This window comes from Pteropus vampyrus, unplaced genomic scaffold, assembly GCF_000151845.1.
Source record: "Pteropus vampyrus isolate Shadow unplaced genomic scaffold, Pvam_2.0 Scaffold11, whole genome shotgun sequence".
Lineage (NCBI taxonomy): Eukaryota > Metazoa > Chordata > Mammalia > Chiroptera > Pteropodidae > Pteropus > Pteropus vampyrus.
The window spans coordinates 10,684,133-10,702,108 of record NW_011888792.1 but is presented as its reverse complement, the minus strand read 5'-3'; positions in this window follow the sequence as shown (position 1 = coordinate 10,702,108).

The following is a 17,976-nucleotide window of genomic DNA, read 5'->3' as shown; positions in this document are numbered from 1 at the left end:
ATCATATCTCTTTATAATAAAATATTTTAACCTTTTTCAAAGATCTCTAGTTTAACTGAATCCCCCTACCAGATATGCAAACTAGAGCCATGCTATTCATTTTGGAATAATGAAAAAAAGGAAGTAATAACGTGTTGTGTTAAACTCTACTGTTCCAATTCATTTCAATGAGAATCAGTCAATAAAAAGTCTCTGTTTCAGCAAAGGCTGGAGAAGAAACAAAAGGACTTAATGAAATGATCTGTTTACAAAATGCTAAGTGAGGGTTCTATGAGAAAACAGCATTAAATTCAATTTTGGTTCCTTAATGCAATTTAGTAAATCTCTTATGCTCCCAGTTTTTGCTTGTCTTTTTTTTTTTTCCCTCCTTGTAAAAAAACTGAGGTATTGTGGTCTTACTTTTCTTAATGTTAATTTTTTTCTATAAAAGAAGCTATTTAACTTTTTTCTTTTTAACTTTGCTACAGTATTTCTAAATAGCTCAGAAGAGATAAATCAAGGCCTGAACTGTAACCTTACACTTATATACTTGTTAAATGACTTTTTTACAGTCTGTTATTGCTAGAAATTGGATTGCTTTTAAACTAATGCTGTCTGGCGGGCAAAAGTGAGTGAAACCGCAAAGCCTGGAGGAACACTAATTACTTGTTTTAATTAGCAGCAACTTTCACTAGAGTATAATCTCCCTACAGGCCACTTTTTGGTAGGTGTGGGAAAAAAAATCATGTAGGAACAAACTGATAATCTCTTACTTGCCCCTAAATGAGGGCAGAACTCTGCTTCTAGTGTAGACATATCATTCTGTACAAACCCCTAAACCCTCGGGGAACAGGGTCTACCAGGCGAGGCTACCCAATTCAAAGATCTTTAGCAATCAGTTGCACAATAGAGCCCCTTATTTTATGCTACTACATCATAAAAGTGGTCCTTTTGTTACATTTCCATCCTGAAAGGGTCTTAATCCCTTTCTTTTCAAACCAGTCTATGGCAAATTCCACTGGGACATCCCATTCGCCACAAGGACTGAAATGGCCCACTCCAAAAGCAGCATGCGAAGCTTTGAGCCTTTTTTCCCCCTGCCACTCTCCAGAGAACATTAAATCGTACTTTTCATTCCCTTCACCATAGGGGGAACCCCCTTAATGATGACAGAGAAAGAAAAATTCCATCACACTGTCCTATGGTACCATTCTGCTGTCAAGCAGGCGTTTCCCTGGACAGAGAATCAAACATGGCTTCCAGCAGGTGAATGGTGCAGAAGGTCGCAGGCAGCCAAATGCAGAGGTTACACGTGAAGGAAGCACAGGTTCCCACAGCAAATTAAGTCATCTGTGAAGCCTTCTCATTTCCCAGTGACTAAATTTATGACTGCTCTAAAGGGTCATCATTGCTTGCATGCACGTGTGCTTTAATGAAAGTATCTTAGAGTTTAGAAAAGCAGGATCATCCCAATTAAAAACACATGCATGAGCTACATGTTAAAAAATGAATGAAATAGTCAAATGTTTTACATATTTTTTAAAAAAATAAAAGCTTCATATTTTTAATAATTTAAAAATAAAAGCTTAATCAATAGATCGAATGTGGGTATATGTCTAAAGTACAGGTAGAGGTTTTGGGAAATAGTCACATTTTTTTCCTTGATTAAAAAAATACTTTAACTTTTATATTAAAGATACTAAAAAAACTCCACAATATTATAGTTGTGCAATGCTATATAAATCTTGATTACTGTACTATAGTTTCCTATAGAGCTTGAGATATGTTTCATTTTAAAAAATCAAAGCTGACTTAATATAACTTTTTTTATAAAATAAAATGTGTGGAGTAGTAAATTAGTAGATTTCATTGTATTTAATAATATGCACTTGATTAATTTAATTCAAATTAAAAATAAAATTTTCTCATAAATTTTACCAGTATTTAATTTTTTTATTATTTAAAGTACCTTTTTAATTATAGTGTAGTTCCTGCTCCAAAGATGAGATTGAATAGAATCTATAAAATAGATTCCATTTTATATAAATGATTCAGAGACTTGTCTAATAAACTTTCACAAATGTTGATTTTTTTCCAATTACAAATAATGATATAATCATAAATATTTCCTTGACCTGATTATGATTTTTAAAAATTAGACGTTGGATATTTTTGTTTATTTTATTGATTAATAATTTAGGAGAGGCCTTAATTTAAAAGCTCCCCTCCGCTTTACAGGTATACCTTCTTACAAAGTTACTTATAAATTATTACATATTATAAAAAAAGGTTTTATATATATATAATTTCATATAGTAATATCATGTACACATTTATCTCATACTCAAGGATTTAAAAATTTCTGAATTGCAAAAATAAACTTAATAAATAATACCAAACTCAAAATCAAGTACACCAACTCTATAATACAACAGATATTTTATTTTGCTATTTTTAAATCACTTAGGTGGAGAAATTTTCCCATGCTTGGTTATTTGAAATATTAAGGGGAAAAAACCCTTCTTAAATGTTTACATAATAACTCTCCTTTGTTACTATAGAATTTTTCTCCGTGAACTTTATTTTAGCATGCATAAAGATACCTTTAGTTACTGTTTTGTGAAAAATAATAACTCACAAAGCATTTTTACAAAATCATTGAATCCTTGGTCTGGGGTTTGTTTTCTTTAATGGCAGGCTTGTGGTTCAGCTGTGTTCAGGGTCCAGCATTTTGGAGGGCTGGGATATACAGTGCATGAGATAGTAAAAAGAGATCTGAATGAGTAAAAGTAAATATCCTGAATAAAGGAGCAGTAGAAAGGAGCTTTGTGAGCAAGGGGTGTTGCAGTAGAGGAGAATGGGTGAGGGTGGGGCTGCCCAACTCTTTGTTTCCCTTCACAGCAGTGCCTCTGAGGGATCTGCATTGTGCCATGAATGAACTGACCATTTCTCAAACAGGCTAATAGCCACCCCTGTAAGCACATTTAAACTATCAACCCAAATATTTAGAGTTATTTGGGACTCTTTTTTTTTTATTAATTAGTGGCTACCTACCTACCATTCTCCCATTTTCTCTATGTTCTTTTTTCCCTAATACTTATAAGACATTCAAAAACCATGGCTGAAAGCTATGCCTGGGACTTTATGCTGATTAATTAAGCCTTAAAAAGAAAAGGTTTATTTTGTAAGATTTATGCGCTGTGTAGAGAACCTGCACATCAAGTGAGATACAGACTCAACCACAATGTATTCTAATTTTAAAGTTTTAATTCTTAAATAGAATGACTTTTTGAGTACAGTTTTATTTTGTTTGCTCTTACGTGGGAAAAGGAAAGCCAGCCATGTCTGAAGAAGTATCTTCAGAATCTACATACCACAGGCGAAGGAAGTTGACTAAGTACAGGTTGAAAAAAGAAACGAAACAAGACAAAACAATAATAAAGGAAACAGCACCCCCTCCCCCCAATAAATATCAAGATATTTGTGTTTTATAACCCTAAAGATTCTCTAGGTAGGTGATTTGATAGGAAATAAAACTTGAATATCCAGGAAAGACACAACTAGAATTTTCAATTATCATTAACATTTCATTATTAACTTTTTTCAGTGTTGTGACTAGTGATTAGCTTCTTAGGGAAAAACCATTAATAAAATGACTTATTTTAATTACTGAAAATCTAAGTATAGAATATACTTGTACTTTATTATTACTTATACTACTGTATGTACATATATATTATGTAGCTGATAACTTATTTAATAAGACCTTAAGGAAAGGATAAGTCTTTCTTCTGAGGTAACAAGTGATAAAACCATAAAAAATTTTAATTATTGACTTTTAAAGCAAACATTTATTTTTTGACTCAAAACACTTTCAGTAATATATAAGACAAAACTCTGAAGGTGCTGGTATACTTACTATTTTGGTAATTTAATTCTTTTTATTTTTGAAGAATATTTGTCTTTGACTTTAAAATATAAATGCCAAAACAAAGATAATATTATATTTGAGATGTGATAATATAAATAAATATTTTACTTATTAGTAATTACAGTTTCATCAGTACATAATATGGATTCTGGTTATACAACTGTGTTTGAATTATAAGGATTAATTAAGCTGACATTTATTGTTTCCTTTTAGTATATATATTTTATTTCAGTGAATATCTTATTTATATTTTTAAATAATTTCCAGAATTATGGAACTCCAAAAATTACTTTAGAAATTGTTTAATATAGATTTCCCACTAGGTTATTTTTTTTGAATGGACAATTTTATGCCCAGATCTAGGCTAGACAAGGTTGAAGCTTCGGATGCCCTTTTAATACATCTTTAAAGGAAGTACAAATAAAAAATGTGAAAGAATTCTGCAATCCAAAATGTAAATTGTAATTATAGAACATTGTTAAATATTATAAGGAATAGCAAGTTGTATGAAACAAGTTTGCTTACCTCTAAAAACTCAAAATATAGAAAGGAAGAAGTTAGACATAATCTTAAGTAAGTATGCTGGTTCTTTTGACTGAAATACAAAGATCTATGGAGTATTTTTTATTATGTGCTGGCTATTACTCTAAGGGTTTAACTTGAATAATATCATTTATTTTTTACAACAGCCCTGTGAAATAGTTTCTGTTTCTCCCACTTTGCAGGTAGAGAAACTTTAAAAGACTTTTAAAAAGCCAAAAATACAAAGTTACTAAATGTTGAAGAATGGATTTTAGTGAAGGAAGTCTGACTCTGGAATCTATAACCTTATCCACTATTTGAGACTAAAATATTCTGTACTTTTCCTGGAAGTCCCCAAGAATGTGCAAGCAAATGTGGAGGTCCTAACTCCTCCAGATGAAAAACACATCAAGTATGAATTAAACAATAATACAATTCAAAATGTTTGTTTCCAACTTGTTCATTTAGAACTTGAAATGGGTTTTCACACAGACATGCTATTACATATTTATTTTCTAGTTCACAAAAATCTGTTTCACTCATGGTTAGGATTTTCTGTGCTAAACTTATGGATTAAATTTGCCGTTCTTTATGTCCAGTGTATATTTTGTGCCACATCAAAACATTGTATCATGATTATTAGGTGCACATATTCTAACAAAAGAACATGGAATTATTGAATCCATTATGATTAGTCCTATAGTAATACTATTTGCATAGTGTTCTAGGAGTATAGAAAAGTGTGGATTTGTTCTGAATGGCAAATTTGAGAAGACTTCAAATTATAAGTGTTATTGATATTTAATCTGGGACCTAAAAGATAAATAGGATTTGACAGGTAAATAAGAAAGAAAAAGATGTTCCTGTTTTCATATTCCAGATATTCATGTAATAATGTGTATTCTAGGAATAAAATTCCCATTATTTTTTTTATGTCCCTCAAGGGTAGGGCTATGATTTCCGATCCTTCTTCATGCAGAATTCAGCACTGTATTAGAATGTGTGAATATTATTTAGGTTTTATACATGGCTGCAAATTCTTTAACACTTCTCAATGGAGAAGTGGGGTCAGTATCCCGTCCCTTTCAATTTGGGTGACCATGAAACTACTATGAATAATAGAGTATGCAGAAAATTATACTATAAGACTTCTGTGGCTATTTCACAGAAGGCCATGGTGCTTCTGTCTTATTTGCTAGTACAGAACACTTGCTCTTGGAGCTGTAAGCTGTCATATAAAATGTCTAACCAGAGGCCTCTCCATATTAAGAGGATCCATTCAAGATTCCCAGCTGAGCCCTGCCTTCTATCCATCCTCAACAAGGTGATAGAAAGATGAGTGGAGCCATCTTGGACTCTAATGACCAGCCCATCCATCAGCTGAATGTTACCAAGTGACCCACAACCACGCCACATGGAAAAAAATAGGATCACCTAGCCAGGCTCTATTCAGTCTTATCCCTCTCTTCTCTCCACTGGAATTATTGAGTGAATGAATAAAAGATGGAATTAAAGAGAGGGGCTTTAACATTAAATAAATAAACAAAAAATAAATCGTTATAAATGCTATGAAGTAACTTAAGGGAGTGTTACGAAAAACAGATATTAGGAGAATCTACTCTAGATTAGGTGCTCAGGGAAAATTTCTCTTCAGAAGTGAGATGAAGGATGAGAAGGAGCAAGCAGGAGAAGATTAAAGGAATGAACTTTCTAATAAGAAAGAACAGCTATGTGGTAAATCCATACAATATAAAAGAGCTTGGACTATCCTAGAAACTGATGGAAAAAGAAATAACCATTATAACTGAAACATAAGGTGCAAATAGAAAAACGGCTCAAAATGGTTTTGGATATGTGGCTCAAGAGCCAAATTGTAGAGGAAAATTCCTTTTAAAGAGATTGGATTTAATCTCAAATTCCATGGGAAGCTATGTAAATTCCTTACAGGTATTAACTATTATTATTTCTACTTCTATTGTAAAATATTTATCAGATCGCTATACTACAGTGTTACATTTATAATAGCAATACATTAAAATTTTAGTATTTTTTTTGTAGAAGTTAATTTTGAATTTTGAATTCCAAAACCAAAGGCATGTTCTCAGCAGAAAGAGTAGTGTCATTTCTTCCTAGAATTTGTACCAGATGGTAACTCCTAAGCAGCCTCTAGAATCTACAATGGCACAGAAGTTAAGTGTAGGAAAAAAAAAAGCTCAAGGGGAATAGAGTTGAAGTTCTGTTTCAAACAATGGAGAAAAAACACTTTTCCAATGGTCATAGTGAGGGCTATAATAGTACTTCTCATGGCATTTATGAGGCTTACATAAAATAATTCATATGTTTTACTCATGACATGGTGTAGAACATACTGAAGTTTTAATAAGTGTTAGTTATTATAGTTATATTTGAGGTGTAAAATCACGGCAAGTCAACTTTTCTCCTGAAATGATACAATGGATGCTTACAAGTTGAGCATCCACATGTCTAGTATTCCTTGTCAATAGTAGCCATTTAGTTCAAAAGGGTAACTTTTCTGTTATGTGCAATATACCAGGTTGTCACTAAATAGAACTATTATTTTGAGACCGAACTAATTAACTAATTTTATAAATAAGCTCGAATAATAAACAACACAAAATTTTATTGCTTCCAAAGGACGTTTTTACCTTTATGTAAAATTGCATGCCATCTTCAGTAAAGTTTGAATCCTCAATTATTCTTACATCTAGCCCTCTACCGCTATTATAGTAATTTCGATCTTTAGCCTATTCCCTTGATCATTATTTAAGCAATTCCATCACAAGGTATTTTGTTCTCAATATGTGCCCAGCATTGTGCTAGGAGGGACTGACTATATCATTCAGAGTCCAGCCAGGAAACAAAAACCACACAGTAATTTGAACAGGGAAATTTTAATACAAGTGATTGTTAACTATCAAAAAGGATTTAAAAACCTCTAAGGCTAAAGAAAAAGCAGATGCAGAAAGCAACTACTCTATTTAGGGTCGACAGGGAGTGAATAAGAAAGAAGGAAGAAGAGGAACACCCCTCCCTGTCAAATGCAGAGATTCAGACCTTTTTGGAGAAAGCATGACTGACACGAAAATGATGGTGCTTAAACTTGCTGACATGAAAAGTGTCATTCTTAGCTGGCCCCCTAAGAATGACCTGCATGGGGGCTGAGAAAAATGCTCCAAGGTAGGGTAGATTTAACCTTATCTTTAGGAATGTCCCATTGAATGACTGAGAAACCTGCTGGAGGATTCAGTTAGGCCAGAGCTGGTTCCTACAAAAAGCTTGCCAAGTGTCCAAGAAAACTGCCAGAGGGTGTAGGTAGACTGGTCCCTATGAAAGAGCTGCTTTTCTTTTCAGCCCCATCTCCTAACCAAGCCTCATATCAAGTCAACTAGCAAAGAAGAAATGTTTGCAGAGTCCAGATATAGTTTTACAAAGTGGGGCAAAGAAAAATATATTTAAAGCTGAGAAGCATTAATGTGATAACTAGCACAGGGAATCAGAGTAACAACAAGGTCCCCATATTCCATTAGCTCAGAAACTACGTGGACAGAGACAAAAAAAGTAAATATTTATAACAGATTTGGATAAGTGCTATGATAGAGGTGTAAAATGTTCATAGGAATATAGAGAAGGTCACTTAATCTATCCTAGGGAAATGGAAGAAAGATCATGGAAGAGCTGACACTTTGACCAAGTTTCAAAGAATGAGTAGACATTAGCTGAATGGGGCATGAGTGAAGAGGAGAAAACTTTCTAGATACAGGAAGCAGCAAGGGCAAAGGGTAAGAGTGAGCTAGGGCATTGCTCATATGATGGATTATAAATTATATAAATTGCAAAATATGGCAAAAATGACCTAATGGGTAAGCATGGGCTAGATCACTAATTAATCATTCTTTTGTTTTTCAAATGTTATTTTAAGAAACTTGAAGTTTATCTTGAAGACATCAGAGAGTAACTGAAAGATTGGAAACAGTTGGTGGAGGGGAATGTCAGGATCGGAATCACAATACTGAAAATCCATTGCCAGAGTGAACTCGATGTAAGTTCTACAGGGATCTGTGTCTCTGTTCGCTGATGAAGCCAAATACCTATAGGAGTACCTGGTTCATAGCATAGGCTAAAAATCATTCACTGAATCAGTGAATGAGTGAGAGTTAATTTAAAAGATGGTGGCTAATTTGATTTTAGTTAGATGTGACTGAATATTCAATTGAAAATTTAGGAGCCAGGTGAATATATATCTCTAGTTCAAGAGAGAGTTCTGCAAAGAAATTGAGTTTTGGGGATTGCCAAGATATAGGCAGAAGTTGAGGTCTTGAGTCTACATAAAATCACCTAAAGAGAGTGTAATGGAATGACATGAAAGAAGGTTATGACAGAACTTAAGAAACATCAATAATTAAGACAGGAGCAGAGAAAAAGAAGTCAGAAATAAGATTGAAAAATAACAAAAGATTTTGGAGATATTGTGAGAGAGGTAATCTGAAGAAAAAAGAGAGAAGGAAGATCAAGAAAGAAACAGTAGACAAATGTATCATAAGCGTCAAGTAAGATTAAAAAGTCATTTTGATATCTTCTTATCTGGCTTTCTCTCCCTAAACCTATAATGTAACCTGCATGTTGCTCTATGCTGAGTCTTCCTAAAGTCTAGTCCTAATCATTTAACTCTTTAAAAACTTTTGCTGATTCCCTATTACCCTCAAATCAATTTCAAGAACAATTAACTAGTCCCCACCCTCAGGATGGGGGTGACTGCTACTTTGAACCCCATTGCATTTCACTGGGACTTTTCACATTCAGCCTTTTAAAGATATTTATGCACTTTTCTTATCACACATACAAGACCTGTCAATTGGAATGTAAGTTTCCTGAGAACAAGAACTGTGTCTTAATCTTTGTATCTCTGAAGAATTGGCATGATGCTTAATTAAAAAATAAACAAAATGTATTAAACACTCACATATTTTGAAAACTAAGCTAGATTGCTTTTCCTACGAATTTTATTAATTAACTTTAATGCTTATGTGTTAGGTATGATATTATCATTTTGTCTGCTCAGTGGACTTAAAATTCATTTTCAGATTATTATTACATGGAAAACTGGAATTTGAAACCAGGGCTGTGTGCCTGACAAGACTGTGAAATGCTTTTATAATACTGTGTATCACATTGTAGATGAAAGGACATCAATATTTATTTAATTAAATCGGTTCAAATTTATATCAACCTTGGAAATGGTTACCAATGGTATTGGTAGAGCCATTTGCTTGGTCTTATTGTACTTTTTTAAAATTATGTGATTTGGATGATTTAGAAAGTAAGGGCAAGGGATACAGTGAGGGAGAGATAATAAGTTGTAGATGACAGAATTAGGATCTTAAATGATACTGACAGGTTGAAATGATGTGTTAAAGTAAATGAGTTGAAATTCAACAGGGAGAATTCTGGAGGATGCATTAGTGCAGGGAGGCACGAAAGGTGAAAGAGCAGTTAGGATGGTTTTAAACAGTCCAGGAGAGAAGAAATGAGGACTTGAACGTTGTTAATGGGAATGGATGTGAGTGACACAGAGCATTTAGGCTCTATATACCTTGACAAGTGAGTGGATGCAATGATGAGGAAGAGAGATTCAAATCGGACTTTAAATATTCGAGCCCAAATAACCTAGAAAAGATGAAGACATTGGCAGAGACAGACAGGTCAGAAGGAAGACCTGCAAGGAGAATGGAATGAGAGGAAATACAGTGATTTCGACTGTGGGTATGCCACTTATTAAAGTGGAAATAAAATCATTTTCTTTTTTGAAAATTGGGACATTTGATTCATCACAACTCTATTTTAGGCATGTTATTGAACCCATTCATGAGTTTTAAATCTACATAATATTGAGCAACTATTTTGTGCTGGAAACAAAGCAAACTGCTCTATAAGCATCATTTTACTTAATTGTCATAACTTTCCCTGAATGTCCATTTACAGCTGAGGAAAGTGAAGCTGACAACTAGAAAAGATAGCTTAAGATAACCAAAGACATTTTAAAGACATCCAAAGACATTTATGGCATTCATTAAAGTTCCTATTAAATAAATGTGGTGTCTTTTTGTAACATTTCCACCTGATGTGAACTGTTAGTTAAGCCCAGTTTTCATCTCATTAGATTTGTGTTACTGTTTCCTGTTTGTCCCCATTTTGGTATATTTACTCACAGGCTAAATCTATCTGTTTCTGGCCTCCTCCTTTAGGAGGAGCTCTAGCATCTGGAACTAAAATTCTGAGTCTGATCCATCTAGCTACCCTCAGGTGGACTTACCCCATCCCATAATTTCTTAAAATTCTCCGACACTCTCTGGGCTTTCTGGGATTGTTGTTTGAACTAGTTCTTGAAGGTAGACTGGAAGTTTTGTGAGTGAAGAGAAGAGGAAAGGTATTCCAGACAGTCGAAGCAGTGCGAGCAAAGCACAGTGCAGGAAAGGCACATCAGGCAGAGGTAATTGTCTCAATGAAACTTGTTACATGCTTCTTGAATTTTACAGTGGAGGTTGAAGATGAAGAATTAAGAGATGGATGATTCCATGTTTCACTTTCATCTCCCCAAACCAAGTAGTTAATTTTTGTTCATTTTTGTGTACCATGCAGAGCTAAAGTGGACTTTCCTGTTTCCAGTATTATCCTAAAACTTTATTTCTTGACTTTCTCTTCTTGGTACATGTCTCTGTAAGAACCTCTAATAAAATTTTTTTATACTTTCAAATGAACTCCTAGATGATATATGGCAGTAACTGTTAGTTGTGTCCTTCCAATATTTAGTTTTCCTTTATTTCCTGAGTGATAAATTCTACAAATTTTACCAGGATTCAGAATGAAGACATATTTCTCAACCTCTCTTTTAAATATGTTCATGAGCCTCAACTATGGCCAGTTGGATATAAGCAGAGGTTATGTGTGTATAGGAAGTGTCCTTAAAGGAGGGTGACATAATCTTTTCCTTTAATGAAGATGAAATGATTGTAGCTCGAGCAGCTATTTTAGGGCCACTCCAGAAAAGCAGCATCGATAATAACGGCCAGCAAGAAATATAGTATTTACTATGTACCAGGAATTATTCTTCACACTTTGCATATATTAACTTATGCATATTTTATAACAATCATATCAGATAGAAATCTGTTTCTTTAAATAATACTTAAGAGCAGAGATCATGTAACCACATTTCCTTGGCTAATGTTTGATGCTGCATTGTCACAAATTACAATACATAGTTCCAATGAACAATTTTCATTAAAGTAATTTATATTAGTGATTATAAATCTATTTACAGATGTAGATATGGAGGCATAGGGAGATGCAATGACTTGCAAAAGATTAAACAAGTATGAAGTTATAAAACTGGACTCTGTATCCATGCTCTTAACTTACTCTATTCTGAATGAAAGGCTGAAAGGAGTCTGGGATCTGTACCAATTTGTGATATTGCTACACTAACCTTAGAGAGCTGACCTCTGGACTTTTTCAGCAAAGAATCAAATCTTATGCACTAAGCCAGTTAATTTGGGTTTTCTGTTGCATGTAGCTAAACTTAATTCTAACTGTATAATGTCTTTTCTTTCAAGGTTGCTTTCAGATCATTAAACAATTCTTCCTTATAGATCAATTCTTGTTGCCCCTTGTATCTTCTGTGAGATAAAATTATCAGCAACATTCGTGAGAAATTTTATGTTCATAGGAAGTTTAAGCTTTAAAGTAGTTGATGTTTCCACAGATATGTAGCTAGATGAAGGCACCACAGCTACCTTCAGCATCTTCTCCTAGATCTATCATTTGTTGCCTATACTAGGAGATCATCGTTCACATTCTCTGTACGCTCTGTATGCTCAGGAATTCTGCAGTACACTTCCACCTGGGCAGCTCTAGTCTCTCTCTCTTTTTATTCAGCCAGTCTCAAGCATGTATCTATTGTCAAGATCATGAATTTTAATAGAAATATATGCCTGAATAGTTTATTTCCAAGTCTTCTTGTTACTAAACTTATGATTTTAAGAACAAAAAGCTTTTGAGAAATGATGGACCGCTTTATTTAACAGAAACACTTATCTTACCAATTCTGCTGGGGTTATCTAATGGAAATACGGTAGGATTTGAGTCTTGCTTTTTAATTTTAGCTCTTAGGACCTGTCAAAATAGTTTAGTATAAAATGTCACAAGTAAAAAACAGTGTAAAATTATGAACAAATTATTAAAATTTGAACTAACAAAACATGAGAGCATGGTTGAATCTAATACTTTCTTTTATTAAATTTTATTAAATTTATTGGGGTGACATTGTTTTTTTTTTTGTTTTATCTGATGCTGCTGTTAGATTATATTTAGCTGTAGTATAGAAGTTTGTCTATAGCTCTTATCATTTTATACAATTTCAAAAATCTGTTTAGATCTAGAAAATTTTCATTAGTATGTATGAATATGTGTTTTTACTTACTTTTTTTTTACTACTCCTCAGAAATGAGACCTGGGAAATTCATAATCAGTGTTTAAGCATTAGGAGAAAAAAAGAATTACATAGTATAAATATTAGACCAGAATAACTAAATAGAATCTCTTTTGAAAACTAGTCCATCTTTTGTTACTGCCTCTTAAGCAGTCAACCACAAGGCTGATTTTATTTAAACTAGAATCTTCTTAGATATACTTCAAGGTGTAACACTAACACACTAACATATCAGAAAACATTCTTTGCCTTAGAAACATAACTGCTGTCATAATGACCATCTGCTGGCTGTAGGTTTTGAACATCCAGTGACCTCTGACACTTATGACAAATTATGTACCAAAGAGCTAGCAATGCCTTGTTAAAATGAAGCCAGAGGCCCTCAAGTTCTCAACCCCTCTTGTTCTTAAAAGCATGGGTTAAACGGCGGCAAGAGGCAGCTTGGACAGAAAACAGACATGGCAACAGCTAAAAGGAAATGAAATCCTAATCATCTACCCTTTGACTTTTGCAGCTAGCTTCACTGCAATGTGCTTTCAACCATTAAACTACCTTAACCTTCGAAAGAGCCAAACCAGTTAAAATTGACTGAAAATTTGCACATCACCACACAAGATTTGATTGATTCTTATTTGAAAATTGCATGGAGGACAGTTGTTTAGTGTAATATTTTTAACCAATAAGATAAGTTTCTCAGTCACCTCTGATGCACAGTAAAATTGATGTCATATAAAAAGCAATGGAAAGGACACTTTTCAAAGTCAAAGTTAGTCTAGCTGCAAAATATAGTAGTGCTAGTTGAATTTAGAAAGAGTAAGCTATATTGTAAATAATTTTTTAAAGTACATAAAAACCAATTTCACATTTTGATCCCAATTCCAAAGATACATACTAATTTTATGTATGGGGGATAAAAAAAGGTTAGTTAGTATTTATTATAAAATTCTCTGTGTATTTCTATAAGCAATAGTTATTTGATTGTTATTGTTGCAAAAATGGTAAAAATATGTGGAAGATAAACTTATACAATGCAATTTCTTCTTAGGACAGAAAAAAACCATGCAAGGCATTGTTGATTTACTATCCTTTGAGACAAAGTAATGGACTTAGGAGCAGAACTTTAGAATAAGTTAACTTAGTAATTAATAAGCTTATGGGGCATACTATACAAAAGAAATGTATATAAGTCCACATGAAAGGATAACATAAGAATGCTGACATACTGTAAAGTAGTATGACATTTCTTAAGTAAAACTTTGGGGCTCAAGAGCATTCAATTTCTTATCTGGTTTCTGTGTTTTCTTGCCTAATTAATGTAAAACAGTGTGGTCTTTGGAGTAAAAAAATAGAGACTGAGCAAGCAGATCATAGAACATTAAGGCATGTACGTCAGCGATGCAAAAGTCTACATTGTACCCTTATGCTTATCTGAAAAGTAGTTTACCTATATTTTTAAGGAAATGACAACACTTTCGTAGCTTTGTTTTGGGTTTTTTTTTTTTTTTGGAGTTATAATTTACACTTTTGAGAAATATTTTAGGTACTATGCTAACTCGTCCAAAGGAGAATTTACGATCTGAAAAATCAACCTATGATGAAGTTTAATACTTTATATATAGAGACATGAGGTGTTCGTTTAGCAGGTTTGAATTTCCAAATTGGATTAAATGATAAATAAAGTTAATTCTAGAAATGTCCCATCACTGTGCTTCTTCTTTGTGGGCTTTATAAACTGTATTCGGCAATTATTTTTCTTGTATTTTGTTTGGACTACTTTTAGAGGGCATGGGCCAGAGATTTAAATATTTCACCATTCTCTCTTATGCGAATTGTATAAATCATGGGTGCTTTATGAAATATGCTCATAAATATATCCTATAAATACTTATTTTATAATTATAGATTTCTGTCTTTTATTTGACTATTTTAATTGACATTTCGGAAAAAAACCCTGGTCTGAAGCAAAGTTTGTATGCAATATATTTCCAGTTTTGTTCTGTCTTTGCATTTCACCATATTCTTTTATCTTCATCTAGTGCCCTTGTTTATTTTTTTTGCCCCTTCAAGGACCACTACTTCCCTTTCCCACTATTCCCCATCAAAACTGACAGCTATGTTGCAGTCCCCAGAATGTGTTTTCTCTCCTGGAAATTAACAAAATTGTACCAATGAATGCAATAGCATTAGGGGAGTTTTCCATGAAGTTAGATGAGAAACTTAGAGATCATGTAACCCAGTGATCTTTTCATAAATGCATTTTTCAAATTAATGGAATTTCTTTTACTTTTCCAAGGATATCTCTGCTTGAAGTTGAAATGAGAGGCAAAGAGCCTTGATTGCTCATCTTGACTTCCTCCTCTCTGAACTGCTGTCCAGCTACCATAGCTTAATCCATAAATAGATTTTGAAAAGCCTTATGTAGCCCACCTATACAGTCATAAAGCTACGCCTAAAAGAAGTAAAGTAATTTTGAGTCTTTGTCTGAAATGTTTCTCTTTAGTCAACATCTTCATATTTAAAAACCATTTTCATGGGACTCTCGCTTTGTCATTACCTGACTTCTGAATATAAGCATCATGTACTATTTTGTTGCCAGTTTTTAAACAATATTATGCTGCAATTGTTTCTGTATTTCTGTATTTCATGGGGACAGAAACTGTTTAATTCTTATCTCTAGCACCTACTAGTATATAGCCATAGCATGTACTCATTAAATATTAATATAAATCACTATTTTCTTGAGTTGACAAAAGTTATTATACAGCTCGATATTGGAGAAGTATAACTAAAATGACCAGTTCTCCAATCTCTATATCAAGGCTTGGTCTAATATGTAATTTTACTTGAGATTCCTCTCTGAAAATATTGTGTATTAAGACTTTCTTTCAGTACCCAACTTGAATAGAATAAATGAAATTAGAATTTTGGATACAGAAGCTGTATTTTGCTTTTTACCTAAATTTGTCTGTTAATACTTATAAATATTAAAACTATCTTTTTCAATGCATGTATACTTCCTACGTGCATGCATACATGTTTTCCCATATGCAAACTTTCTGATCTAGTCTTAGCTGGTGGATTAGGATATTTGCCTTATCTTCCTCACTTGCTGCAACTGGCTGCTTCTTGTTTTGCAGCAAATATGTCTTTCCCACCCAGGTCTTTACAGTTTCACTCTATACCCATTGGCTCAGTATCATGGAGGGGAAATTTGTGGTACTCTAGGACTCTGAAATGGAATGGGTTGTTTTAATTTTAAAATATAAATATTTAGTGTTATTGGTAGGTTTGCGTAGAGGGTGAAATATCTGTTTTCTAGATGCTTAAGAGTGAATTTATCCATAAAGTCATGGATCAAACACATGTCTGATTAAATGTACCAATATAGTCAAATCCATATCCAAAAGTTCTGCCTCCTCCTGTTAAAATGTGTTTCTAAGGTAAAGCTCTGCGCTTGTTCCTAATCACATCTCTACTCACCTACTCAAAGACATCACTCCAGCAATTCTTTTTGTCTCCAGAATTTTCAATGTTTCTTTTCACTACACAAATAAAATGTAACATTCTCCATCTTTTAAACAAATCCCTCCCTTGAGCTCTCTCACTCCTTATCTCTGTCTACTTAACTCCACCACACTTCTCTGCCTTGCAGCAAAACTCCTAGAAATGGATTCTATATGCATCTCAATTTCTTCTCTTTCTTTCCTCTTATTTACTCCTGAATCAATGCCAGTCAGCCTTTTTGTTATTCTGAAATTCAAAATTATCTCGCCAAAGGATAGAAGGCTGGAGCATTTGTAATCCTGAGTCCCATCTTCTCATTACTGAGAATCGCCTGTGGGGCCCTTGATTCCATACACCACCACAGGGGCTGAGTGAAGTGTTGTGGGTTTTGTTTTTGTTTTTGTTTTAAAAAAAAAACCTAAAGGCAGTTAAGCAGAAAAATTTGGGAGATTGTTAGCATGGACTGGAAATGTCTACCCAGCTTCTGCTGAGCCTAGAGATTGGCCAAACGGATGTGATGCACAGGACATAAAAAGTGTCTGCTTTGACCTTTTCTCTGTTTGCTATATCTTATTCTCTTTTTATGAATCTTCCTCATTTTCCTAACCTTTAAATTGGCATGCCCTAGGAGTTGATCCTTCGACTGGTCTCTTTTCTAACTATATTGATACTTATCCAAGTTTACACAGTCCAGTCATTTTGAAATTATGTGTATAATGTTAAATTCCAAATTTATATTTCCCTTTTTTGAATTATAGACCAATATATCAGGGACCTATACAACCTACTTCGATGTTACTTCAAAACCAAACTTTTGACATAAGTTTGCCATATAACCCAGTAATTATCCTCTAAAGAATCTACCCATGAAAAATAAAAATGTGTGTCCTTACAAAGATTTGTATGTTACTGTTCAAACTGCATTATTTAAATATAGTCCCAAGCTAGGAAAAACCCTACTAGTAACACATCCATACAATAAAATGCAACATGGATGAATCTCAAAACACAATATTAAGTGAAAGAAACCAGATACAAAAACCTACAAATTGTAGGATTATATTTTTATGAAATATCAGAATAGGCAAATCTACTAAGACAGAAAGTAGTTTAGTGATTTCTGTTACTGGCAGTCAGGTATTTGCATTGTGTGAGAGTCTAGGCTCGGTCCTTGGATCCCCCATGAAAGATTTATGAGGTCTGACACTTGGAGAATAAAGACAGAACTAATGAAAAGTAGCAAACAGAAGCAATTTTATTAAGTAAAGTAGCAGAGTAAAGTACACTTGGAAGAAAGTCCAAGTGGACACCTCAATAGAAGATTGAGGGCCCTCAAGACATTGAGAGTTGGGGTTTATATGGGCCATAGGGTTTCTTTGTTCTCCTTCTTCCCTCCTACCTCAAATGGACTGAATTTTCTGCTCCTCCCTTGGGCTCGCCTACTCCAAGCTGGGGCCTTCATAATGTGTGCCCATAGATGGAAACTCATAAACCTGCCTCATGGGAATTTTGAGAGTAGGTGCATGCCCAGTTG